We start from the raw sequence: 25,971 nt of genomic DNA, 5'->3' as shown, positions 1-25,971 counted from the left end.
CTGAGCAGGTTATTTCATTTCTCTAAGACTCAGTTTTCTCATCAGCAAAATAAGGATGATACTAATACCTACTTAATGAGATTTGGATGGGATTACATATGTAAAGCTCTTAATATGGGAACTGGTCCCTAGCAAGCTATTAGAAGGATCATATTATCTTTATTATCATGACACAAATTTAATCATGTAATTCCTATTTCACATCCTCCTTCTAATCCCAGTGAGCAAATCTAGCTCATTGTTAAGCCTTCTTGATTCCATTGCCTTTCTCCAGCCTAGACCTCTATCATCAATCACAAAGCATCTTCTGATATTGTATGACCTTCCAGATTTCTTCCTATGGCTCACACCTGAGACCTGCCCAGAAGCTGCAGCTCAGCCAAATGGAAATATCTAGTCTGTGTTCATTTGGTTCATTCTTGGCCCCTGACTTATCCAAGTATCAACTAACTAGAGTTGAACATCTTCTTTGCGAAGTTAATAAGCATGATCTTCTTTATGTTTTGTATAGTGCACAGTTTACTACAGACATATGCTATACATAATTATACTCTCCTCCTTAAATAAAGTTCTGATAAATTCTTGCCTCAGCCAATCTTTAAAGTTTAAGCTCAGACAGAAGAAAAGACAGAACTAAAGAAAGTAGAAACTCTGGTATGCTCAGGTAAAAGGGAATGAATCCAGTCTGGAGAGATGCCATTTTCTGGGAGTAGGTGAATCTGGTGGTCAGATCATCAAGAGTATCAATATTCTTTATAAGAGAGTGAAAAATCTTAATTCCATTAAGGTACATTGTGATTGAAGCAGTATGTCAGCTTTTGGCTATGGGTATTTGAAGGGCAGGGAGAGATAGAGTGAAGCCCTTGGGAAAAGAGATTATTAGAACACAAATAACAACAACAATGATAATGATAGCTAACTTTTATTGAGTATCCATTATGGACTGGGTGCTAATTCTTTCACATTTTCTCTAATTGTCACAACTCAAGAGGTTGAGTAGGAGATGGAAAAACTGAGTCGAGTCTCAGAGGAGTGAAGAAACTTCCCCAAGATTACATAGCTAGTAAATAAGCCTGCCCACACACACTCCCCACTACCTCACCCCCACCCCCATAGGAACCCAACCATAAGAGCACTTGAAGGAGATTTTTCAGCTCACCGAGCATGAGCAAGTCCCTGGACGCTCTTAAACTGATTTGCATACTATGCTCAGAAGAGCAATTAGTTTCCTTAACCCTTACGATTCCATTCCCTTGGTTCAGGCCAGATAGAACTGATTACAGGTGAGGCTAGGGCAGAGAGTGACCTAGGTGACTCAGGCGCCAACTCTATGTTGGAAACACAGTTTCAGATACTGGCCTAGACAACACAATCATTTAAATCACACAGGAATTCACTTGTAAACCTGCTAGACTCTGCCTATCACATCATAGTAAATAACTTTCCTAAGAATCAATTCTGGAGAATTAATCTAAAACACGTGAGACATATGGCTTCATTAGTTATAAGTCTATTGCCATATCATCCTGAACAAGCCCGATCCTCTCTGATCTCAGAAGCTAAGCAGGGTCGGGCCCAGTTAGTACTTGGATAGGAGACCACCTAGGAAAACCAGGTGCTGTAGGCGTAAAAAATGAAAAAAAATAAGGATTGTAAACTGACAGATCCTTGCAATCTGTGAGGTCAACCAAGGGTTGACTCACCTAAAATTTTTTTAAAAATCAAAAATAAATCAAAAATAAATATAATACAAAAAAAAAAACACCTAGCAACATAAGAATGAATAAGTAATTTTTGGTATAAATCTACAAAAGCAGCCATTAAAACTTACATGACAAAATGTGTATGACAACTTTGAAACAACATGAAATAGACTTACGATATAAGCTAAAGTCTAAAAAGGGGTCAAAATTATATCTACCATATGGACATAATTATGTTTTTGTTTAAAGCACAGAAAACAAAATAACAATAAAAAGAATGTATCACAGTATGAATGGGGGTTTATTCTAGGTAGTGGGAGCAGAGGCCATACTGTTTAGTTTTCGGCTTATTGATATTTTATGATATTTTTAATGAGAATAGGTTAATTCTTGAAGAAAAAATATAACTTTGTTTTTTAAATAAAAATAACTAGCCTCCTGGAACTTCATAGTGTATTTTGGAGTTGTTTCAGAATCTGATTGAGCCAACCCTCCTATTTTCTTCATAGTGTAGCCATGGTCCCATGACCCAACAACCTGGTGGCCTGTAGTAATCAGAGCTATTAAGTAACTTTTCTGAAGTTTCGAGGGTTTTGCCATTTTCTTTACTACCTTATAAAGAGCCTTTAACAGGTTTTTGGCTTCATAAACTATCAGAAATCCAGTCTTCTTCCCAGCAGTCTATTTCCATAGAGTGATGTGATGAAACACAGGACCACACAAACGAGGCCTGGTTTTAATTGTTAAGCATTTCCCTTTGTGTTTAGATTCTTTCTTCTCCCCGATGGACTCCACTAGAACTCATCTGTAAACCGCTATTCCTTAAAGACTCCTGACCCACACAGGGCTTTCCCCCCAGTGTATCCTGAACAGAAGTAGCCAGGTCACTAGCTTGCATCAACCAATGATATCTCAGGATCCTCACCTAAACAGAAATGGATGCCAGCTTCATCATGGTGAACACAGAAGATATCAAAGGACCCTTGTTACTATCTTCCAGTGGTCAATATATTTTTCAGTTTCTGTTCCAAAATACCTTGGCAGCCATTTTACTAAAGAGAGCCAGAGAGGGGAAGGTCTGTTCTTGCATCATTACCAACAGCTTGGAGAAAATCCATTGCTTTTACACGGGGCTGGCAGCATTTGATTGCAAAGAGCCAGTCAAATCGCTACTCCTTAACATCTCATATCTTCTGTGATTATTCATACAGTACCAGTTCTGAAGTTTAGTAGAAAGCACGAAACCCTCCAACAAGCCCCTTTCAGACCTGTAAGCATGAGGCAACCTTGTTTTTTCTGACTCCTGTCAGCCATGCTTTGGTGAATAGGCAAGTTCTGTCAATTCATTTCCATAAAGCAATGCTGCTCTATATGACTCTGCTAAAACCATATTAAAGGTTTCAGGTTAAGAATATCTGGATTACTAGAAAGACACTCTGACATACTATAGGTTGTCAAAGAAGTGTGACAAATACTAGTAGATGAACCCAACAAGGTTAAGAAGAAAGTTATAACAGTAGAGGAGGGATGGGCATCTAAGAGGAAATGTAGAAAGAAATCAAGAAAAGTGTTAAAAAAAAAAAAACTGGAGCAAATTTTTATTCTGCAAATAGAAAAAAAACACTTTTTACCCCACTTTGGGTTGGTCTGCGTCTAAGGGTGTAAATGGCGCTGAGAAACCCCAAATCTTCCAACAAGATTAAATTCACTTTCCCATAAATTGTTTTTTTTCATCTAAGACAAGACCACCACACCCTTTCTCAGCATTCCTCTCACTTCTACCCTCCAATAAAATTAATCATCTCTATTTATGTTTTACATTGACTTCTTTTTAGTTTTGACAAAATGAATTGGAACTGAAAAAAATAAAAATAAAATCTCATGCAAGGTCATTGGAAAAATATTTTTTAGAGAATGACAACTGCTTTGATGTTATTAGTTCCATGACTGTGGCCTTTTTCAGATCTTGCAGGGCATCCAAACAAACTCAGTAAAAATTGGCACTGTTTATTAACACTCTATTTTACTAGATATGAGGAAATCCAAAAGAAGAATATACATGGCTCTTCCCTCAAAAAGCCAAGAATCTCAAAACTGCATACATAAGCCCCAGCAAAGATTTTAAAGGATCTCAGAGATGGTTTAGAGTGAGAAAATGCATATTCATCTGATAATGGAAAAAAATGTAAGAGGATTGGTTGTAAGAAAACCCTTTAAATATCTTAAAAATTTGTTACTCAAAATGTAATCCATGGGAGCTTGCTAGAAATGTAAAATCTTGGACCTTAACCCAGAGCTACAGAATCAGAATTTGCATTTTAACAAAGATGTGTGTTGGTTAAAGTTTGAGAGGCACTATTCTAAGACTCCTCAAAGACCCTGCTCACCCCGTGTTCAAATTAAATGCAATATGGCTTTAAATGTTGGATAGGGTAAGAAAAGATATAGCTGCCTCAAATACTATGTAGCATTTTAACTTCTGTTTATCAAAAAAAAAAAAAAAGCATTTCAGAAAGTGCAACAAAATTAATCAAACAAGTACAGGAAGAGGGAAAACAGGGGTTTCAGTTACTGATAAGCTCGAGATGAGTCAAGTGACTGTGGCTACCAAAATAAGAAAAAAAAATTGAAAAGCAAGCAAATACAAAAGCTAGAGACTGCATTAATAGAAGCATAGTATCTAGATCAGGCAGATGACTACCCTATTCTACCTCACACTGGTCAAATCTTATCTTAAGAACATTCAGTTCAAGATATCACAATTAAGAGGGATAGGTACAAACAAAAACATGTTCAGTAGAGAGGGTCCAGGATAGTGAAACTGAAGTCATGACCTAGGAAGGAAAGTTTTTGGAGGAACCAGAGTTGTTAAACCCATTTAAGAAAAGATTTGGTAAAACAAGCTTAAAAATATGGAAGAATGTCACGTGGAACAAAACACTTGGTCTGCGGATAAGCACTTGAGGACCATTGGTTAAAATATTTGAGAACATTCAAACCTCAGAAATCCATTGTTTATGGACTTCATTGGATCTTCAAAGCACTTTCTGTAAAAACTAACAAGGCAGAGAAGCAGGCATCATTCTCTCTGAAGTATAGGAGAGAAAAACATGATCAGTAACAGAGCCCCATCTAGAATGAGGCTTTCTGTACCTTTGTCCAATGTGCTTTTGTCACCCAGCATCCTATGAAATTCCCACCTTGATAATCATTACAGAAGAAAAGTGACCAAGAAAAATTATTTGGAACTTTTTTCTTCTATAATCCAATGCAGTTGCCACTGACTCAAGTGACATTGTACACCTGAAATATAGCGGATAATAGAACTTAAGAACTGAAATTTTATCTTCACTTAACTTAATCAAAAACAGAATAATTTATATTCAACTTATATTTAATTCAGTTATTGGAAAACTTTATGTTTGAAACTATTTGGATATGTACATCTACTTTATCAACTACAAACATTATAAAATATAAATATTATTTCCAATGACAATTTAACATCCTAATTGACATGTGCTGTAAGTGGAAAATATACCACAGATATTAAATATTTACACCAAAAAATGCAAAATATTTCAATATTTTGTATATTTGTTACATATTAAAATATGTTAGGTATATTGAGTTAAGTGAAATATATTATCAAAATTAATTTCACCTGTTTCTTTTTACTTTTGTAATGTATCTATTAGAATATTTTTAATGATGTACATGACCCACATTATATTTTAGACATCATGTTTTTTGTTATTCTGAAAGAGCATATTATTATTTTTAAAACTTGTTTATTTAAATTAATTTCAAGTATATAATACATTGATCAGACATTTATATAGTTTATGAAATGATCCACTTAATTACTCCTTCTCTCCTCTGGTTTTCCACCCAGCCAATATATTAATGCTAACTGCATTCCTTCTGCTGTGCTCCACATCCCCGTAAATCAACTATCAACTACTAATTTGTACTTCTTTAACCCTTCACTGCTTTGTTCCAGCCTCCAAGTCCCCTCCCCTCTGTCCATCACCAAATTGTCCACTATATTTGTGAGTCTGTTTTTGATTAGTTTGTTCTTTTTGTTCCTTAGATTCTGCATGTAAGTGAAATCATATGGTATCTATCTTTCTCTGCCTGACTTATTTCACTCAGCATAATAACCTCTAGGTCCATCCATGTCATTGCAAATGGAATTGGCTTTAATTTTTATTAATGGCTGAGTAATATTCCATTGTATATATGAACCATAATTTCTTTATCCAATCATCTGTTGATGGGCATTTAGTTTGCTTCCATATCTTTGCTATTGCAGAGGTTTCAGCACCGCCCCATTCTTAGAAACAGCTTTCTTTCTCTAAGACACTACTAGATAATAAAAATAAAACATTTCTGGAATATATTAAATACAGAAAGAAGTCCCTTCTCATTTCTGCTCCTTTATTTCTTTCAGGTGGGTGGTAGTCCTTCTGTGGTCCACCTCTTTTGCTCTTGCCCTGTTTGCCCGTTGGTGCATGGGACTTGTCATAGAGAAGGCTATCACCCTGTTCTGTCTGTTCTTTGCAGGGGGAGCAGTAAATACCACACTTGAATGCCTGCATCAGGAATGAAGTTATAGATAGCCCAGTCCTTCCCACCTCCCCTCAGTTAAGACCCAAACGCTCACGACCTGGGGTTGTGGTTTAAGAAATGAGCTTGGAATACGTCATTCTTTGTCTCTTCTTTTCTACCTGCCTAGCTCTCGCTTGACCTAATTAAGTCTTCTTTCTTTCAGAAAACTTTCCCAAATCCCAACTGTTGAGTCTCAATGTCCATTTCTCTACTTCAACCATACCCTGCACCTCTTTCTTTCATATTCCTCACCACTTTCTTGTTAAAGATCTAGAATCTTCTGAAGTGTGTTTCCTCATCATTGTCTGACATTCCTAATGCAAAGGCCAACATGCAAAGGATGTTGTGACTCTTGAGAGAGTATAACTAGTTTAAGTGCTTAGGGATAAGCAAAGAACTAGCCTAGAGTTTATAACAGTGCTCCCCAAACCTTACTTATTCACATGCTACCTTCATGGGGTTTTCTGCCGTACTTGAGTTCCTCCAGAATTCTTATTAATATTTGTCTTTAAATCAACTCACAATTTTTAAGTAAATGTATTTAAAGAAGAAACGTTATATCACTGCCATAAATGAAAAACTAATATTTTTTCATATCCATTAAAAATACATAGCAATCAAAATACAACATCTATCCATGTACCACCTAAAACCCTCTCTTCTACCACCAATGGTACACTCACGACATAGAACAATGGTCTAGCATATCAGTGGCAGACTGGAAGTCTAAAGTGTGGATATTGGCCCTATGAAAATTTTATGGCAAACTGATCTATCTGGCCTAGGAAACCAGATAGAACTTCTTCAGGACAAAGACTGTTTTCAAACCACGGTCCACTATGCAGATCCACTCTCTGGACTCAGAGCAAGGACAGGGTGGAAAATGCAGAAGCACAGAAACCCAGTAAAGGCCAAGAAAAGCAAACTGGTCCCAAGAAACTCATTCCCAACCAATTCCACTACCAGCTTCTAGCTCCCAGAAGTGGCATCTGAATGAGCAACACACTGAGAGTGTCGACACGGACAAAGATTTCAACTGGGAGGCAAAAGTAAACAAATATATACAAAGTCTGAAGTTTACTTATAGTGTGCCATGTAGCCTAAAGTGACTAAATGAGTCTCTCAAGGGCTTTTTGAAAGATTTCATCAAAGATTATTCAGTGATTTCTCTTAAAACAAGTTCTTCAGATAAAATAAATTCAGCTTTGCTTTCTCTTTTAAGTCCTCTTTATTTGGAAACTATTTTTATTAGTGAAATATAGCTGTTCTTTGTCCATGCATATGAAATCTAACAAGACTCCTCTCTTTGGAAATATGATATTTAAATTCTAAGACCTCAAATTTTATTAAAATCCTCTAGGTGACTTTAGATCTAGACTACATGTAACTCTTACATATATAATCTTACTTCAACCAACTCTCAAATAGAAATAGTAAGAAAAGTCAAAAGAACACCAGTTTAAAAAAAACTAAATTAAGTAAACATAGATTTTGCATAATATAGTCACAGCAATTTGTGCAATTATGATGGTAAAGAGTTTCTGGAAACTATATGAGTAAGCAGCAAGCAGTTTCCTTTCTATCAAATAAAACTAAGGGTGCTGCAAATAGGTTATTTTGGAGGGAGATTTCCACGAACTATCAATCACTCTCAGTTAACAGAAAATTACACCCATATATTCTTAGAAATCTCTCAGTTCTCTCCTCACTTCATAATGCTGGGGTGGTAATGTTCCCCTTTGAGGTGGTATACATTAAATACACGTGACTTGATGTAAAAATGCTAGGGGATTTTTGCATATTTTACCAGCCTAAAGGCACAGATGCTCTTAAAATACTTTGCAGAGGTAATAATAATTTGACACATGTTCTAGATAATTTTTTTAAATAGTGAAAATATTGTTCTAAAAGTTAATAGCTCTGAGGAGGAAAGGGATTATGTTATTGGTAAAAATAAAATAATGACAATGGCTATTTATTTTCAACAGTATAACTGTTCTATTCTTACTCTTTTGCCTGAAGCATCTGACAAATAGTGCTTTCCTATGTCCCTTTATAAAGTAGAAGGCAATATTAGCCTCACAGAAATTAATAAACAGAGAAAATAATATTTTAATTAGTGGCAGGGGCCAATGTGGATGTAAAACAATTTTTACTATGCAAAAAAAGAATGGTCTGTAATAATATTAATATTTGGTGTTAATTGTACTGTATTAGCGTGAACTTTCACATTCACGTTTTCTTCTAAAGATTAATGATCCCAAACAAATTCTATGTGGGCAGGAATATATCTTTCACACACATTTGGTTCCTGGTCTGCGTGCACTTCTTGGGACTGTCTTTTATCCCTCCCTCTGATGGCTGGAGACATGGCATCACTTCCCTGACTGATCCACAGTGACACTCTAGTCCTCTCTCTAATCCTGCACTTATTCAGGATTATTCATTCTCTGGATTAGAAGACATTGTTTAAGACTTTGGGGCTGCAAACAATATCAAATTGCATCTGAGAATACCAATGAGAAATAACTATTTGCTTTTGTAATACCTAGCCCATAATGCATGTTCAGTAAATATTTGTAGAGTTGAACCCAATAATATCAAAATAATTCAAAAGGAATATTTTCCTGGGTATGTAGAAATATGTAAGATCCACAATGGATAATTAAAAATGGAATGTACTTATGCTTAGAATCTCAGAAATGGAAGGGAATTTAGAGATAATCAAATCCTATGAATAACTGAGGCCTAGAGATCTATGACCAAAATCACAAAGATAATTAGTAGCAAAAGTAAACCATGAACCTAAAATGCCAGACTCTTAGTTGAATGCTCTTTCTACAACATTATCACTCAGAAATATGATTCTTAAACTAAACTTAATCCTACTCTCAAATATGTGGCTATTGCAAAACAGATTTTAAGGTACACAAATATGTAGGCCCTTACATACAGTTGCTTTAAAAATGCTGGATATTCCTAAGCCTGAGTCAAAAGACCTGGGTCTAGTTTTTATTTTTATTTATTTAATTTACTTTTTATATTCCAATAAACTTTTTTTATTCTTTTTTTTCATTTTATTTATTTATTTACTTTTTATTGTGACATTGGTTAATGAAATCCAGTGTTTCAGCTATACATTTTAACAGTAAGGCATATATATATTTATATTGTGTGTTCACCTCCCATAGTTAGATTTCTTTTTGTCACCACATATTTGACCTCTTTTACTCCATCTTCCTCCCCAGGGGTCTAGTTTTTAACCAGCCATTTGATAGCAAGTCACTTTGCCATACTGGATTATTAGTGTCCTGAACCATAAAATGAAGAGGCTAGATGTATCCGTTAGGCTTCAATTGACAAAATAAAAAAAGAGAGAAAGAAACTGACTTAAGCAAACAATTCAACCTGAGTTACCTTGCCTAACTAAAGAGCCCAGAAATAAACATGTTTCAGGTGTGGCTTATCCAGGGTTTGAATCATGTCATAAGAATCTAATCTTCCTCCAACTGTCCACTACGTCCCTCTGCACTGACTCTGCTTTCAGGCCCCATGTGTCACAAGATGGCTGCCAGCTACTCCAGGTCTGTATCCTCCCAAATTCACATCCTTTCTGTCAAGAATTTAGGATAAGAAACTTAGCGGGAGATACTATTGAAGCTTGCTGACATTTCATTTGTTGGCTTACTGTCCGTGACTTGGAAAAAACAAACAAACGAATTCAGAAAGCATGTATTCATGCCTACCAAAAGAGTATTCAGTATTGCAATACTGATGCTATTGTCATTGCAGAGACCACACATGCCACTAGAAAGGAGTCCAATAGAGTCCTCTTAAGAGTTATTCTCTCACTCTCCTACTAGGGAAACCCCACATTTCGGCTTCCTTAAATAAACCATGTTGTCTCTCAGACCCAGGCTTGGTGCATACTATTCCATCTGTCTGAAATACACTTCTCCCACTGCCTGTCTGATCCCCCAATTTCATGTAGTCAAATTTTATTTTCCTTCAGCTCACAGTTCCCTAGGAATACCTCCTATGATCTCCTAGATTTGATTATCATCTTGCACCCTAAACTTTTCCTGCCCTAACATTTATCACATCTATAGTTATTTATTCAATGTCTGTTTTCCCTTATTGGCCAGGACCTTTATGTTTCATTCACAACTCTTAACTAGAAAATAGGAGTGTAGAGTAGCTGATTAAATTGTGAGAGAATAAAGAGAAAGTTTTCCTTATGTTTGTACAGAGAGTGAAAAAAAGGGACATCTGGAAAAGAAAGATGAAGTAAAGACAAAACTAACATTCAAATATATAGTAAGTCCCTCTTATGTGCCTGGCACTGGACTGTGATATGCTTGAGAGCTGCAAAAACCAGCAAGTCATGGTTCCTGCTCAGCAAATTATGGTCGTTATCTTGTTTGAGTCAGAAAACAAGAGGTTGATGAAACAGAAGGATATTCAGTTTCCTGAAATAGGAAGAGGGAAATGAGAGAAAGACAATCTGGGTAGAAAAGACAGACTTTGAACACTTTCCAATTTTGTCGACTCCTTTTACCTTTCTCGCCTGCACCTCAGTTTGCTTTTGGACTTATGTTTTGTAGCAAAATATGGAATATAAAGGCCTACTTCTTAAGATTTATAAAGATATTTTGGGCTCTTTGCTTTGTACCTCATAGTATTCTTTCAAAAAATAGTTCAATCAGCAAACATTATAGAACCCCTCCTGTGTGGCCAGCACAGTGCTAACCACGGTAGGCTATGTACTTTAAAAGAGATGCCTTATTCTACCTTCATATCTCAGCTTTCCACATCCTTTCTAAACACATAACTGCGTGTGTGTGTGTGTGTGTGTGTGTGTGTGTGTGTGTGTGTTCATCCTTTTCATTTTCCTTTTAGGTCAGCACTCTGTAATCACTACAACGCATTTTGGTGCTGTATTAGGTGAGGACATTGAGACAGGAGTTTACATGACTCAACCCAGCTCATGTTCCCCATAGCTTCATTTATGTGACATCCCACCCTCATTCTGACCACACTGCTTTGGCAGCACCACTAAGAACTGAAGATGACAATGATTAAGTCCAGTCTCCTAAATAAAAGACACATTATAGATGTTTTCTTTCTTTTCCATCTGAATATGTCTGTGCAATTCCACAAAGAATACTCATGTATTAAATTTTCACTGGCCTACAAAAAGAAAAGAAGAAGAATCAAAAATGTGTTTATTCTTGGCAATTGGGTATTTTTTTTTCCAAAAACTGATTGTGGAAAGGGGAGACTGTAACAAAATACCTTTCCTCCCAAATTCCCATGGTTTGATGAGGACACCCCACGAATTTTTGAGTGCCATGATAAAGGATACACATATGGTTTTGGAAATTCTCTAGAAGCCAGACAGTAACATTACCAAGGCAGAAAATGTAAGTCCCTGTTGAACAAGAATTTTAAACAAACTAATGTTTACCTAGTAAATGTCAACTCTTCATCACCAGATGGCACTAATTCTTGAGATGTGAAGGAAGTTGGGAGTGATTCAAATGAATAAAATCAGAGAGTTGGAGAGAATTCAATATGAGCTACTAGAGAAAGAAGGCACTGGGGATAATTAGCTTCCAGGAAATCATTTAAGCCTCAACCAAAATCAATGATAGTTCTAAAACTGCATCCAGGGGGTGTTCCTGAGGCAGTTTCTACATGAAGCCAAAAAATGGCTCCTATACCCAAAATGAAGAGATAGGGGTACAAACAGATGATGAATAGAAGAATACATTACTGAATATCGTAAACTGAGTAAAGGGAACGTACGGCAGGCACAGTTTTTTCTCCAAAGACTGAATCACATTTTACTAAAAATAATGTGTACACTCTTAATAGTTGACCAAGTGTGTTGTGCTTCATCAAAAAGTTGAGATAGGTGTATCCCATTACTTCAAGACATGTGGTTTCTCCAGAACAGTCTCCATATTCAAAGTCATGAAAGAAAAAAAAAGTCACTGTCAGTAAAAAAGTGATGATACAACAAAGCTAATAAATTTACTTGGGAATTACCCTAAAAATATCTATTTCATCACGGTGATGCTCCCCTTCCCCTTCCAAGAAAATTTAGCAACAAAAATTCAAATATAATCTCAGTTCAACTTCAAAGGGAGGTAGGGGCATTAATAAAGGAATGCCTTTTTCTTATTTAGAATCATATCTGCCTCTCCTTGTGAAAGTCTATAAGACTTTGGACACTGTAAAACTGCAGTTTTCAGAGTCTAATACCACTTTTCTGTGGACACCTTCCTGTCAAATCATCAAGGGGTACCTGGAAAACTAGACTAGATTGGCAACCTTTGCTTAGGGCATGCCAATCAGCTCAGTTCTGCAAATGAGCCAGGAGCTGGAGGCATATTTAAGACTGAAGCAAGGAACTTGGTGGGTGGCCTAGATTGGAGTCTGGGCTTTGGAACAGAAAGACACAGAGATGGAGCTTCTGGACATGAGAAGCTGCTGAGGAAGATACTTAAACTCCAGGGAAAGATGTCAGTCCACATCAAGTCTACATAGCCACTAAAGAGAATCAGCCCAGGTGCCAGCCTAACACTATAAATAAAAAAAAATCTTGGCCTATCAAAGGGAAACCTTTATTACCCTAGGAACTATGTTACAGATACATGGATGAGCAAAAGAGAAATACATCGAAGGTGTGGGTAACAATAAATCTTAGCATACATTCGGTGATTAGAGTTATTAAAGTGCTTTCCCACAAATGATCACATTGAATCTTCACTACTCCAGGGATGGGAAAAAGGCAGATATTTTATATAATCATTATTGTTGTGCCCACCTTTCAGGTTTACCATGAGGCAAGAAATGAGATGTTAAATGAAACTGTCCTGCAAGTGGCCACTCAACACATCCTGAGACCACCCCCAGGGAGAAGAGGACTGATCCCTCACCCTCCACACAGAAGGCAGGCCATGGTCAGATCCTTCATGACTTCAGTGTCCACACAGTGAGCCAGCCCACACATGACTTGGCCAGATCCCACCTCAGACCCTTAGACATTTTTGTCACCAAATGACTGTGGTCAATTAATTCCAACTAAAGCTTCCATTCCTATAATTGTCATATGCCAAAAGAAAGTCAATTTACCTCCTGTGTCCTTAACCCCTTAATGCTCTACACTTCCTCTCTTTGGATTCTCTCCCCACACCACTATGCTTTCTGGAATTTTCTTCCTTATGTAAAAGAAAAAAAGCACAACATTATGTTGTGTATTTCACTGACCATAGAACTACAGGTGACAACTTATTGGTTCCTTAATGTCACTTTAGAACACCCATGCCTCCACCCTAGCACCCAGGCCATCTGATTATACCATCATGTACACTTCTATGTTTCTATCATCTACAGACCTCGTGGACACATTCTCAAGACATAATAATATTCTCCTTTTAACCCCAACTTCCGCCATCGTTGTAGAAAACTTTAGTGTCTCTGTGGGATATCTACCCAACACCTTTAATCTACTGTTTCTTGACCTCAAATATACAATAACAAATCCCACCTCCTCTCAACATAGACAACCAGAAATACATCCCAAACCTCATCACCACTAAGAATGGTTCCACATCCAAAATCTTAATGGCAAATATCACATTTTCTGACCCAGCTGTTTTTCCTTTAGTGCTCTCAGGACCCTTACTCACACACACCTGCTAACTAAACTGATGGAGTCTCACAGCTCTTAGGTCTTCATTTCCTCAGCGTCCATCAACCTTCCCCTAAAAGCACTGCAAGTAGTTGTAATCTGAACTACTCATCAACGCATCTTAAAATCCATACATGTATCTTCCTATATTGCACTCACCTGGCAAACTCCCAGCACAGGATCAATGTCATCTTGGTGCTTATAAGGCTGAGCACTCCTAAGTAAAATGTTATAACCATTAAGATTTTTGTCATAAGAAATACATGGTCTCTTATCTTAGAACTTCAATACATCTCCTCAATCCTTTCAGTTATCAACATTCCTTCCTATTCTCCTTAGTAATTCTTTTTAAACTTACACATCTCTATTGAGGAAACCTACCAAAACCTGCCTCTCTACCATCACTCTAAGTAGACAACATAATATTTTTCCTCACAGAAAAAAAAAAAAAAAAGGTGTCCAGAACAGTAAGAGGAAAAGAAGAAAGTGTGGTGTCATAAAAGCAAACTTTTTTTGAAGAATCCTCTACCCTCTCTAGGAGAGCATTAAATAGAAAAGTTCTCAGGGCCTACCATAGGCTTTCTTTCCTCCTCATTTGCAGTATATCTCATCTACTCCCATAGCTTCAATTATCTTCATTGTGCAAAGGACTTTTAAATCTCTATTATCAGTCCAGACCACTCACTTGTGTACCATTAAAATCCCAACTCAACATTTCCACTTATATGTATAGCAAGCATTTCAAATCCTCATGTCCAAAATTGATCTCTCTCTCTCTCTACACACACACACACACACACACACACACACACACACACACACACGTGCGATTCTCTTATTTCCTCCTCAGTAAAAGAATCAGTTGCTTGAGGTAGAAACCTAGTAGTCATCCTTGCCTCCTCCCTCTGTCTCACCCAATTCATCAACAATTTCTATTTATATTATCTCTAGCTTTCTCTCAAATCCAATCAATTTTCTCTGTTCAAATAATGAATAACAACTCTGTTCAAATAAGGAAGCTAAAACTGAGAGAGACTAAGACATTGCACAATGGCACACAAGTAGGTGGCAGAGCTGACTCACACTCCCATCTGCTTCCAAAATCTCAAACAAAATCAATGATAATTTCAAAAACTGCTGTGTCCAGGGGATGGTCCTGAGGCAGTTTCTACATGAAGCCAAAAATAGACTTTATGCCCAGAATGAAGAAATAGGGGTACAAACAGAAGCTGAATAGAAGGATAATACATCCTGGACTATGACCTTTGAGGGTCATGTGTCATGAGTGAGAGTAATCCTTTGCTTTTTGCCACTGAGATTTGAGGTTGTTTGTTACCATAGCATAACCTGGTTTATCCCAACTAATTCAATTTCTTCTGTTTTCATTCAGGCTTATTTGGTATAGAAAGAAAAAAGCTTGAAATGGCTGCAAAGTAATGTTCTTCCCTTGGAAATTTTTTCTAGTAATTTAATGTATCCTCTTGTTAGGTTCATGTTTCTCCCTAATTTCTCTCTTTGCACTTCTGATGTCAGTGAAGGTATCAATTGGAGGGACTGAGAAAAAAAATAAATAAATGGCAATTCTTCAGCATACCCCAAAATGAAATTACTTTGAAAATTGCATAAGGATAGACTATAAGGCCTAAGGAAAGGTGTTGTAAATAGGATCTATTTTTAATACTATATCATCTGTCTAGAGGTTTGCCTTAATGTCTTCCTCAGGGTAGCCAGCCAAAATGTTCTTTGCACCATAAGCTATATGTACCTCTGTTCAGTGACTTTTAAATTACTTTTGGTTAAAAGCATGGGCTTTGGAGCCTAACGGAAATAGGTTTATGTCCTAGTTCTCTGCCACTTTCCAGCTGTGTGACCTTGGGCAGGTATAAAATGAGGACAATAATAGTATCCATCTCATATCATGACTGTGAGGTCTGAACCATCAGTGAATGCACAGAGCAGCAAATGGCAGAACTTAATAGGTGCTAGTTAATAGAAGTAATAGTAATACTCTCATTTTCATTCATCATTATTGTTATTTTTACTATATAACAGACTAATAGGGACAAATTTTTGTGTATCTAATCCATAGCAGCTGGGTCTGAAAGGCAAGAGAATGTGGAAGCTCTTTTGAAAGATGAGAGAAATAAATTCCAACACACATACAAACTGAAGACTATATGGCATTTCTGGATGGCTTATGAGTTAATTTCTGGAAAGGAATCAAGAGATGATCTCTGTAAAATTAATCTTTTTAAAATTTAATATTTATTTTTATCAAAGCAATTCATGTACATTTGGAGGCAAATCTTACTACCATAAGGCTCATAACAAAAACAATAGTCACCTGTTTTGGGTGGTATAGCAGTAAACTTAAAAGATTTGTTATAATATGGTAAGGGAGAGAGAAAAGGCTCTATTTAGAATAGCTCCCAGATTGGAGGGCCTAAGCAACTAGTGGGGTGGAAGGCTCATTAACTAAGATGGAGAAGACTGGGGAAGAGCAGAATTTCTAGCAGAAGGGAGAAGCAAAGAATCAAGAGTTCCGATTTGGGCCTAGAAAGTTAGAAAGCAAATGTAAAGATGTTGGGTAGACAATTTGATATACGGCCTAGAAGTCAGGGCATGTGTCATGGGGAAAGTTACTGATTTGGAGGTCACAGGCATGTAGATGTTAAATATTTAATACTTAAATTATAGCAACTTAGGAGAAGAGAGCTTAAAAAAAAAAAAAAAGAAAAAAGAAAAAACTGATGCAGGAGCCCTTCAACATTGTAGAGCTCAGACCAAAGAAGAGCAGCCAAGAAAGGCGACTGAGAACCAGAGGTTGGTAAGATTGGCAAAGACGCAGGACAGTGTGGTACTCTGAAGTAAACACTGATTCAAGGACAGTACAGGCAACTGTGTACATGCAGGTCAGTATTCACAAAATAAACACAGCCATCCTCTATTTCCCTTCCTCTACCCTTAATGGACCACTGTGCTTTTGCTCTTACTATTCTCTCTCATTGTAATGCCTCTTCACCTGCCAAAATCCTGTCTGTCCTTCATGACCAGCAATGCCATCATCTTAGTAATGCATTTCCTGACCCCACTAATAAACTATGCTCTCTTCCACTGTAATATCAAAGCTCATCGTATACTACATTTTATTCTATTTTGTGCTGTAATAATATATATTCTATCTTCATCCTCCCTGTATCCCCTCTGGACTGTAGCATAGGCCCCTTATAGGCCCCCAAGCCCTCTTAATGTAGCAGGGTACTTGGCATGCACTAGGTGCTCAGTAAAGATTTTCACTGAATCAAATCCAAAAATATAGAGATCAAGCCTAGAAAGGTATCCACAAAGGAAACCTCTTTTTTTTTTATTTTGTATTTTTGTATTTTTGTATTTTTTAGGCAAGCCAACCAACCCTTGGTTGACCTCACAGATTGCAAGGACCTTGTCGGCTTACAATACCTTATTTTTTATTTTTTATGCCTATAGCACCTAGTCTTCCTAGGTGGTCTCCCATCCAAGTGTTAACCAGGCCCGACCCTGCTTAGCTTCCAAGATCAGACGGGATCAGGCTTGTTCAGGGTGGCATGGCGGTAAACAGGAGAGTCTCTTTTATCACTTTAGATTTCTGTTTGCCAGCACGTGCATCATCTGTAGCCAAGCCCAGGAATTATTTATACATTTTCCTGAATATAAATATCTATAAATATATATGTATATGTATGTATGAATGTATGCATGCATGTGTGTGTGCATGCATGTGTGTGTATGTATATACACACACACACACACACACACACGCACGCACACATACATATCCTGAGCTAATAGCTATCTTAAAAACCATTTAGATTCATCTTTCCCCCAGATCTCGGGTATGAAAACAACAACCTTTGTGATCCCTGAAACTCACACTGAAAAGCTAAAAAGACTGTACCAATCCAAGCCTTGGGTTAGAAGTCAGGCAGCAGTTCTTCAATGTTCTTACTGCAAATGTTACCATGTACTTGCATTCTCCTACGTGGGGGAGGAGGAGTGTGGTAGAAAGAAATCATCTGGAAGGTAACCCTGACTAAAAGTTAAAGGAAGAGAAGAGAGAAAAACAGATTATCAATGGTAAGCACAGTCAGAGTCAAAACAGATGATTACTAGAATTGGTGGGGTAATCACATTGTAAGAGATAATAACATTGAAACACAGTATTGTATACCTAAAACTAATATAACCAATATTGGATTGTATACTAACTATACTTAAGTTAAAAAAATAATTTAAAAAATAACTTTATGAAGCAAATAGAATTTCTACAGGCCTAATAATCAAAGAGAGCTATTTGCCAAGCTGCTATGTGCAACGTGCTGGAAAAAATGGTTGGGGCTTATGGCAAAAATGTTAACCTTTGTTATTTTCTTTACCCTTGCTTCTGTTTTGCACTGCGTTGCATCACAATTATCTTCTGAAACTAATCACTCTTTCGTGGTCAGTGGTAATTCGGAAAATTAGGTCCTCAAACTTTTGCTAAAATGTCTAAGACTTTACAGATATTTGTAGATAGACAAATAGCCCAGTGATTAAGGTTATGTATATTTTTTAGCTTCATATTCCAAATCTACCACATATTAACTGTATGATCATCCAAAATATTTTGTGTTAAGATTCCTACTTCCTGTGCTTTTAGACCCACGTACTCAGAGTTAGAAAACTTTTTGAGAGTGCAAGGCGACAACTATTGCAAATGCCCATAATGGACTACCTAAGTATAAAATAATCAACTTAACTTCCCCTCATCACCAGCATTTTCTCACAATACTAAAAAGCCTAGTAACCTCCTTTTCTTAATGGTGGCGCCAGTTCAACCACACTCTGGAAGGTATTGGTTTCCTTAAGTACAGTGTGGAACCAACAGAATGAAAGAGCAGCATGAGGAAAAACGATAGTGTGGGGCTTTGTGGCCTATAGACTTAGTTGCTCATACAAGAACCTGGAAGGGGAAAACCCCCCAAAAGATTAGTCACTTCATTTTGTGTTGCAGAACTCAATTCAGGTTAACAAAGCATTTGCCAACAAAGGAGATGGGAGAATGGCAGTATTCACTTGCTCTGGACTGAATAAACAAATGTGGGACTTGTGGGCTGACTAATGTCCTGGGATAAGCCAGGCAGTCAGCCAAATTCTAGTGCTGAAGAAAAGACAGCAAGCTCACACTTTTCTTCATGGAAAGTGCTCTGTGGGAGTATTGATGTCCACAAGGGCAGCCTGGGCCTCCAAACTGCTTTAAAGATTCATCCATATTCAGCCACAGTGAATTTTCAATGCTTCTGTAATTAAAAACCTTGATTAAGTGATAGAAGCTGAATCCTTTCTTCTTGAGAAGTGTTATATATGCCATTCATGTCCTTTTAGATGTGTTATCACTGTCCCTTTTTAAATATTACATTACCCTGAAAAGATATAATTAGGCCGCTAAGATGTGACTATGGCTTTATCTTTCCATTTGTTCATTCATTTCTTTCATTGAGTGTTTTCCATATGACCCAGGCACCATGTAAGGCTCTGTGAATAAAAGAGTGACTGAGTCGGAAGCAGTCCATGGCCTCAGATAGTCCCCAGGCCAACTTTGACAACTTTAAGGGTGCTGGAAGAGTAATACAATCCTGTAATTTTATTTTTAATTAGAGGAAAGCATTAAAATTTGTAATTATTTTTTTTTAATTTAGTGGAAGAAGCAATAAGCCCTTCTATTAAGGTCATAATATATAAGTTTGCAGGGAAGTCAGAAATGAGAATAAGGGGCTTCCCTTTATCTGGCCACCAGGGTCCCTCACCATGCTGTGAAGACCATAGCTGTCACTTAACCCTAGGCTAAAGTAGATTTTATTATAAACTGCAGCTAGTGAAATGTTCAGAGCTAAGTTTCACAGATTCTTGACTAACTCAGAAACTTCCCTCCTGGGGAAAGAGTTGATGTAATCTCCTTTAAATCTATAAGGCTGATTTATCTACCCAGATCAGAAGCATATATGCTATGTATAGGCTAAAACAAACTCCCTGGATGATTCAATGTGAATATAATATCAACCAGAGGGAGAAAGTTCACTGTGGTAACTGATTACATGGAGTACATTATGAGTCTCCAAAAAATTTCCAACCTTTCTTGAAATGTAGGTTCTTCTTAAGCAGTATTTACCTATGTTAGAGCTGTCATACTTCCCATATGAAGACCTAATCTCTGTGATTTATTAACCCTGCAGAGTCCCAAAGGGAGGTGGCCAAACTGAAAATACAGGAAATTAGTTTTTAGAGGTATTATATGTAACTGACTTTAGAAGGAAATTCAGATAGATTAGCAGAGATTTTAAGTAAACTCTTATATAAATAACCAGTCATCAAACCAATACCAAGTTTAATATATTTATGTTAGTCTTGTAAATGTAACTCTTTAGGAATAAAGGTATTACAGAATCAAGTTTTCAGAAAGAGGCCTAACTCCTGCTTAATCACTATGAAACATGGAGGGTGAGTTGAAAGAGAAAAGCATAAACAAATTTGAAAAGAGGAAAAAAGAGCTCTTTGGGGTTTAAAAAATAGGGAAAGAAAACCCAAGCCTGGGATTGGATGACTAGCAGGTAGCAGAAGTCACTCATATTAAACTCTATTTGACCAGCAACTCAATGTGTGCCTTGAAGGAACAAGACAAATAACACAGCCCACAAACCAGAGGAAGGCCTGCACAGGAAGTGGAAAGGAAGATATAGTGCTATGGACTTCGGGACAGGATGAAGCCAGTCCATGTGAGGTTCAAGAAAACCAAGTAGGCAATACAAGCATCAACATGTTTCCTGTGTCATTAACTCAGGACTACAACCTGATTTCAAACACCATGGAACCACGGATGAAAGAAGCTATGCAAACTGGGACAATCTTTAAAAACCTCTCTGCTGTTTGCTTGTCAGAGATGATCAGAACCCTCTTTAAGCACTTCTCAGGGCGCACACTGGATCCCACTGAGGTGAGCAGTTTCTCAGATAGTGTCAGATTTCTCAACAAAATGATAAGTAGCATTAATTAGCATAAAGAACTTCCCTAGACAGTACCAGAAAATTAGGTGCCAAAAGCCTGAGGTGGTTATTAGAAAATAGTTACCACCACCTCAGATTGTCTGACTATAGTCTCTTCATTGCCAGAAAACAGCCACAGCAGAATCCAGCCAAAGTAATCACTGATCCCTTAGGAAGCATTCACTGTTCTCCAAGAGCTCTTGCTAACAGGCCTGCTGTTTGTAAAGAGGCTAGACAGGGGAGTGACAGCAATTGTAAATTAAGGAGAAATTGCCCAATGGGATTTTAACTTTTAACTGGATTTCAGCCATGCTGTTTCCTTTAGTTACCTCTCAGCTGGGATTCCTTGGCAGCCAAGATCTAACGTACTTCACTTCCATGAGCAGTAGAAAGCAACAAAAATTGGAAAGGGGTTAGGACGCCCCAGCTCTATCCCTAATTGGCTAAAAGGCCTTTGACCTGGCCCAGTTGCTTCAGGTTCTGTTTTCCTTCCATCACAAAGAAAGAATAATATAAAACCCACCTCACAGGGTTATAGTCATAAGAGAGAACAGATGAGCAACGTGTCATAGAAGTATATTCAGATACACATACTTAGATGTGTGTGTGTGTGTGTGTGTGCATGCAACTTTTTAAATGTTTTCCCATCGTGTAAAAAAGAGGTGTAGATTTGGCAAGTACTTGAGTAAGTTAAGTGATATGAATGATCTGGATATTTTAGAACAAAAGTACCTCTCTTGGTTCTAAGGGAAAGGACAGTTGTCTAAATGTTCAGGCCATTTTTTCTTTTCCAAGTTTTTGTGATGGAATCTACAAAAGACCGATGTTTGCTAGGAGGCCAAAATAAATATTTTGAGGAAAAATAATAGCTACTAATTGTTAAATGTTTGCTATATGCTGGCCAATCTATGAAGCTCTCTACAAATATTATTTCACTTCCTTTTTATTACGATCCCGTGAAGTACATATTATTTAATAACGTTATTCATTATGTCTAAGTTTATGAACAAATTTTACCATTTGAACTGATATTCAAATTCAGGTCTGTCCGACTTCAAGGCACTTGGTCTTAATTAGAGCCATTTCAACTCTATGAAGGAAACCTATGTTCCTCTTTTGCACCTATTTGAGGCTTTAGCGTTTTGCTTTGCTATTAAAAGTTGGCCCATGTGCTCTGGCTGGTCTAAAGGCCAGTCCCTGTTGCTCGCTTGTGTAAAAGCAAAAGGTTACGGAGGGTGACATATAGGAAGTGGTGTGAAGGTAGAGCTCTCAAAGGAGAAGATAAAGGAGCTTTATGAGTAAAGGACCTACAATACTTACACTCATCTCTGAAGTGCTGCGTTTCTTAGGTAAATCCACAGAGGTTTGTGTTAAGACAGAACAGTACAGAGTTTTGCCTATATTCACTGGCCATTCCATTTAAACTAAAACTATTTTTCAGATGGTAATGACCTGTTTGGGAATTTTATTTAATTAGGGTTAATGTCTAAAAGGTTATTATTTCCTCAGATGATTTCTTTGGAATTAGAATCATTTCAAATAGCTATCACAGTTTTATCCTGGAAAGCAGTACTGACTCAGGAAATGTTTCTAATATGTTTCATCGTAATGCTTGAATCCTAGAAGAACCACAGAGCATATTAGCCTAGTTATTAGAAGTTATTTAGAAACACCAACTGAGAAAGGTTTGAACGATAGCATTTTGGAAGTAAGAGTAATATATCAGCTGAATAGCTGAGATTTGTTGAATCCTTACAGAATGAATAGCATAGTGCTATACCTCTTACGCAAATTATTTTATTTGAATCTTTATTTGAATCTCTATGAGGTAAGCACCGTTATGATTCCCATTTTCAAATAAGACAAGGTTTGTCATCAATATTTCTCATTCTCAAAATGGCCACCAAAATGACAAAGGAGGGTAGAGTTGAAGCAAGAGTAATGGAACATTCTCACATACCTCCCCTCCAACCTCCCCACTTTTCCAGTGTTCTCTCAAACATCTTATTCCATCACCCAAGGTGGTTCAAAAATCCATTTATTTGTCCTACACTTTCCTTAACATGGATTGTTGACTCAGTATATTCTATGAATTATCCAGAAAAAAAAAAGTAAAACTGTAAATGATGCAATTAAAGACATTTAACTTAAAGGGACCTGAGAATGAACTATGCCTGCGAGAAAAGTGTATATGCAAATTACGAAATTAATTGTGAAATATGAAAACACGATGGAGAACTCTAACTGCCAAACTAACCCCATAAACAGATTCTTTCATGCAATTCAATGTAAATTATTCCACAGGAATCAAGCAAGATTGGAGAAAGAGAGATTTTGTTGAGAAATGCAGGATCAGAAGGGTTGGGCCAATATGATGAGGAGCTCTGGTTGGTGTGTGCCTTTGGCAGGCCCCCTCCCTCTCAGAGCCTGCTCCAGTTTGGAGATTTCATATCAGCATCAACCTTAGAGGCACACGACTTCCTGGAGAAATGGGGTTAGTACAGAAAGACACTTACAGGACGACCGTGACAAGCTAGTTGTTCATGAAATCCCAATTACTTACATCATCTTTGGGATTTCCTTCTTAATGTTTTCTCATCCAGTGTTCAACCACGAAAAAGCTGGATCTCAAAATCTCCTTAAAGAGAAAATAGAGACAAAAAAATAGAAACAAGGACCTACTATATAACTCTATTTAGGAGTTAATTAGTTATACTAATTAACTATGTTTTGCAATAAATTTTCTTTAATGGAAACAGCGCGAATCATAAAATGACATAGGGATTATGTACAATATAGACTGAAGCTATAAGAATCATAAATAATCATTATCAAATACATTTTATAATTTGTAATAAAGTATAATGTTATAAACTGCTCTGCTCATTTCATACTTTTTGCTTGATTAATCCATCGTAAGCAGTAAGTTCAGTTGCCCAGTTCCTGGAAGCATAGAGTTGCAACAGTCGTGACTGGATTTCTCCTCAATGCCCAAGTCAAAATTAAATCTCAGAAATAACTGCTACTCTCTCACCAGTTCACCAGCACCCAGACTATTCCTAAAACTTGTGAGGATGAAATACTTCTACCACATATCAGTGGATGCAAAGAGTCAGTGTCATCTTTACAAATAGTTGCTGTAACAATATACAAATATGAAACTCTAAGGCTTATGAAAAACTGTTGGGTACAGAAATAAATAAGAAAAAGAGAAGAAAATGGAAGAGAGGGACAAAATGAGAAGGGGATGAGAGGATAGCTTGTGGAGACAGGAGATGAAAAGACTTATCTATTAGTGTCATGAGTTTATCTGCACCACATGTATTATATATTTATTTTAACTCTGGGGGTAATTTGGATCAATCTCATTTTTCAGAAAAATAAATTGGGGCTCAAAGAAGTGAAGTAGACTATGCTACTAAAAAGTGTCAGCCCCCAAGATTTGGTTCTGGGTCTCCACGATTAAAAAAAAAAAATCTCTTCCAGTGTGTCTCATTACTACCCTTCCCAAAAGAACTCCTTTGATTTGTGCTTTCAGTTATTTAAGTACAGGTGGCAAGAAGACAGAAGTCTTTTCATTGATCTCTACAGTTGAGACAGAATGAGGCTTATTCTTCTCATCAAAGGGGAGACCAGATGTAGGAGGAAGAAGAGGCTGATGCTAACACTATGATTTGGCTATGACCCCAACATAGAATATATTTCCTAATCCCCCTTCCCAGATCCCTTTATTACCTAGAACAGTGTGTGGAGTGGAGAAATACATTGAATATGGTATATATACCTCTACCCAATGAATAGAATGTAGTAGTTCCTTTCAATTTTAGCACAGAGGCTCAGTTTAAACCTATGTACCAGATTCTCCTGCTTTTTTCCTTTCTTGAAGCAACTTTCTATATACAGAATCGAGTCTCCATGACAACCTTAGTAGTTCTTTGAGGAGGCAAGTAGACAGTCCAGTGGTTAAGTATATGGGCTTTGTACAAGTCTGGATTCAAATTCAGCCTCCATCATTGATGTAGCCATGAAAGGCAAATTATTGTACTTCTCTGATCTCTCTGTGGTTTCTCAATCTCTAAAATGGCGATAATAATATCTCAAAAAGTTTCTATAAAAAAAAATTTAATGATATGCATAAAGTTCTTAGGATGGTATCTAAGACATAATGAGAGGCATTACATTTTTCTTGAATTGTTGTTCCGATCTAGCTCAATAAACTGTCAAGTAGACAAATCTCAGTACTTTGAGATAGCTTTAAGGTCTAGGGAATCATTCTGATGGCTTCCATTTGCTATAGGGAAATGTATCTGGAGGAAAAGAAGCTGTTCAAAAAGCTGAGAGCTTTCTCAAGAGATCCGAGCTTTTCAGGTTGCCCCTAAATTTTTTCCTATGTTCTAAGTCCAGTGCAAACAAAGTTGCAGCCTATCTAATAATTAGCCAATGAATTTATTTTAGGTACAATTTATCTTTCTGCAGTGTAGTATTGTATTATTGTATGTATATATAAAATATTGTTTAATGAATGTGCATGGTGATTTATAAGGATTTTTAACAGCTTAGGCCACAATTTTGAGCAATTTACATCATGGTAGAATTTTGTAGTGTTGTATCTTCACTTTTATAGCATATTTGCTAAGTCTATATGGTTTAGTTAACACCAAGATTGGTGAAAAATACAACCTCCAAGGCTAACTGTAGACTTCAAATGATCTACTTTCTGACCTGCATTGTGGCAAAAAGCAGGAACAGCCTATGTATCTGACTACTTCCTCCATCAAAACCACAACCACCACCAACAGCCAACGTATTACTGCTATGCCAACCTAGTCCATTTCTTAAGAATTAACAGTTGGGAAAAAGAAATGATTAACTTAATGAAGTTGTTATTTGTACATTTGCTGGG

The 25,971-nt window shown here is 37.0% G+C and overlaps 1 long non-coding RNA gene and 2 pseudogenes across 1 annotated transcript in view; 1 reads left to right on the top strand and 2 right to left on the bottom strand.

Moving 5' to 3' along the window:
* Positions 1-1,508: 1,508 nt before the first annotated feature.
* LOC118600609 lies at positions 1,509-1,627 on the top strand (annotated as a pseudogene).
* Positions 1,628-12,133: 10,506 nt separating this feature from the next.
* The window catches only part of LOC118615013, a 39,512-nt gene continuing 25,674 nt past the window's right edge, over positions 12,134-25,971 (bottom strand). The window contains exons 2-4 of the long non-coding RNA XR_004956250.1: positions 23,632-23,706; positions 13,455-13,540; positions 12,134-12,274 (exon numbers count right to left, since the gene is read on the bottom strand). This is a non-coding gene — a long non-coding RNA (uncharacterized LOC118615013). The remainder of the gene's footprint in view (positions 12,275-13,454; positions 13,541-23,631; positions 23,707-25,971) is intronic.
* Positions 17,491-17,609, bottom strand: LOC118600676 (annotated as a pseudogene).

This window comes from Rousettus aegyptiacus, unplaced genomic scaffold (genome assembly GCF_014176215.1).
Source record: "Rousettus aegyptiacus isolate mRouAeg1 unplaced genomic scaffold, mRouAeg1.p scaffold_m13_p_3, whole genome shotgun sequence".
Lineage (NCBI taxonomy): Eukaryota > Metazoa > Chordata > Mammalia > Chiroptera > Pteropodidae > Rousettus > Rousettus aegyptiacus.
Note: the sequence above shows the minus strand (reverse complement) of the source record. Positions and strands in the feature narration are given on the sequence as shown.